The following is a 2972-nucleotide window of genomic DNA, read 5'->3' as shown; positions in this document are numbered from 1 at the left end:
TTTTCCGCTAACTTGTGACAAAAAATAAAAAATTCTAGGAACTCGCCATGCCCCTCACGGAATACCTTGGGGTGTCTTCTTTCCAAAATGGGGTCACTTGTGGGGTAGTTATACTGCCCTGGCATTCTAGGGGCCCTAATGTGTGCAAAATAGTTTGAAATCAAAATGTGTAAAAAATGACCGGTGAAATCCTAAAGGTGCTCTTTGGAATGTGTGCCCCTTTGCCCACCTAGGCGGCAAAAAAGTGTCACACATGTGGTATCGCCAAACTTAGGAGAAGTTGGGGAATGTATTTTGGGGTGTAATTTTACATATACCCATGCTGGGGGAGAGAAATATCTTGGCAAAAGACAACTTTTCCCATTTTTTTTATACAAAGTTGGCATTTGACCAAGATATTTATCTCACCCAGCATGGGTATATGTAAAATGACACCCCAAAACACATTCCCCAACTTCTCCTGAGTACGGCGATACCACATGTGTGACACTTTTTTGCAGCCTAGATGCGCAAAGCGGCCCAAATTCCTTTTATGAGGGCATTTTTAGACATTTGGATCCCAGACTTCTTCTCACGCTTTCGGGCCCCTAAAATGCCAGGGCAGTATAAATACCCCACATGTGACCCCATTATTTTTTTTGGGCACAAGTTAGCGGAAATTTATTTTTTTGGGTATTTTCTCACAAAGTCTCCCTTTCCGCTAACTTGGGACAAAAATTTCAATCTTTCATGGACTAAATATGCCCCTCACGGAATACCTTGGGGTGTCTTCTTTCCGAAATGGGGTCACATGCGGGGTATTTATACTGCCCTGGCATTTTAGGGGCCCTAAAGCGTGAGAAGAAGTCTGGAATATAAATGTCTGAAAAATTTTACGCATTTGGATTCCGTGAGGGGTATGGTGAGTTCATGTGAGATTTTATTTTTTGACACAAGTTAGTGGAATATGAGACTTAGTAAGAAAAAAAAAAAAAAAAAAAAACAACTATTTCTGCTAACTTGGGCCAAGAAAATGTCTGAATGGAGCCTTACAGGGGGGGTGATCAATGACAGGGGGGTGATCACCCATATAGACTCCCTGATCACCCCCCTGTCATTGATCGGCCCCCTGTAAGGCTCCATTCAGACGTCCGTATGATTTTTACGGATCCACGGATACATGGATCGGATCCGCAAAACGCATACGGACGTCTGAATGGAGCCTTACAGGGGGGTGATCAATGACAGGGGGGTGATCAATGACGGGGGGGGGGGTGATCAGGGAGTCTATATGAAGTGATTAGGGGTTCATAAGGGGTTAATAAGTTACGGGGGGGGTGTAGTGTAGTGGTGTTTGGTGCTACTTATTACAGAGCTGCCTGAGTCCTCTGGTGGTCGATCCAAACAAAAGGGACCACCAGAGGACCAGTAGCAGGTATATTAGACGCTGTTATCAAAACAGCGTCTGACATACCTGTTAGGGGTTAAAAAAATCGCATCTCCAGCCTGCCAGCGAGCGATCACCGCTGGCAGGCTGGAGATCCACTCGCTTACCTTCCGATCCCGTGAACGCGCGCGCCTGTGTGCGCGTGTTCACAGGAAATCTCGCGTCTCGCGAGATGACGCGTATATGTGTCGTTGAGCGCACAGCTGCCGCCTCCGGACCGCAGATCTGCGTTAGGCGGTCCGGAGGCGGTTAAGGGGGCAGGGGACTAGATAAGGTGGGTGACACCGTGACAGTCACTGGGTATGATTAAGGGGGGCAGCAGACTGGGTAAGGGTGACACTGGGTATGATTAAGAAGGGCAGGGGACTGTGTAAAGGTGACAGGGTATGATTAAGGGGGGGCGGGGACTATCTATGGGTGACACTGGGTATGATTAAGGGGGGCAGGGTCTAATTGAGGGGGCAGGGGACTGGGTAAAGGTGACAGGGTATGATTAAGGGGGCAGTGGACTGGCTCTGGGTGACACTGGGTATGATTAAGGGCCTTAATCATACCCAGTGTCACCCAGAGCCAGTCCACTGCCCCCTTAATCATACCCTGTCACCTTTACCCAGTCCCCTGCCCCTTTTTAGTGTCAACTAAAGCCAGTCCCCTGCCCCTTTATCATACCCAGTGTCTGTCACCCTTAATTTAAGGGGGGCAGGGTCTAATTTAAGGGGGGCAGGGGACTGGGTAAGGGTGACAATGGGTATGATTAAGAAGGGCAGGGGACTGGGTAAAGGTGACAGGGTATGATTAAGGGGGGACGGGGACTGGCTATGGGTGACACTGGGTATGATTAAGGGGGGCAGGGGACTGGCTATGGGTGACACTGGGTATGATTAAGGGGGGCCGGGGACTGGCTCTGGGTGACACTGGGTATGATTGTACTTGTTTGCACTTGCACTTAAAATTATCTGTAATTAAAGAAAACTGTTTGTTACAAAGATTGTTTTCCTCTTTGTGTATGTTAAGTGAATCGGGGAGGGGGGGGGGGGGGTGCGCCGGGCGCCTGAACACCTAAGGCCGGCCCTGGGGAACATGATTACTAGTATGGGCACTATGGGAGCATTATTACTTCTGGGGCATAGTGGAGACATGTTGAGGACCCTGTAGGAGCACTATTACTACCATGTCTGCTCTAGCAGAGAATTATCCCTTCTGGTGGGACTTTTGGGAGCACTATTACTCTGGGGAACCCTGGCACAGTATCAGCTTACCACAATTATTTTTGGGGGACGTTATGTTTACACTATTAGTGTCAGGGGCACTATTTGCTGGGCGCAGTCATTTTAGGGCACTGTGTGCTGATAATTATTGAAGGGCACTATCTGCATGGTACTACTATCAGGGGGTTTATATGTTTCTGCAGTATAGTATTGGGGAGCACAGTGGCACAGTATTGGGGGTGGTAGGATCATTTGTCCAGAAGATGGGAGGATGATGGAAAAGTAGTAAGCTAAGATTTTTTTGGGATAAAAAACTGCAGAGACGAGAAATGGCTGAA

Source organism: Bufo gargarizans, chromosome 1 (genome assembly GCF_014858855.1).
Source record: "Bufo gargarizans isolate SCDJY-AF-19 chromosome 1, ASM1485885v1, whole genome shotgun sequence".
NCBI classification, from domain to species: Eukaryota; Metazoa; Chordata; class Amphibia; order Anura; family Bufonidae; genus Bufo; species Bufo gargarizans.
Note: the sequence above shows the minus strand (reverse complement) of the source record.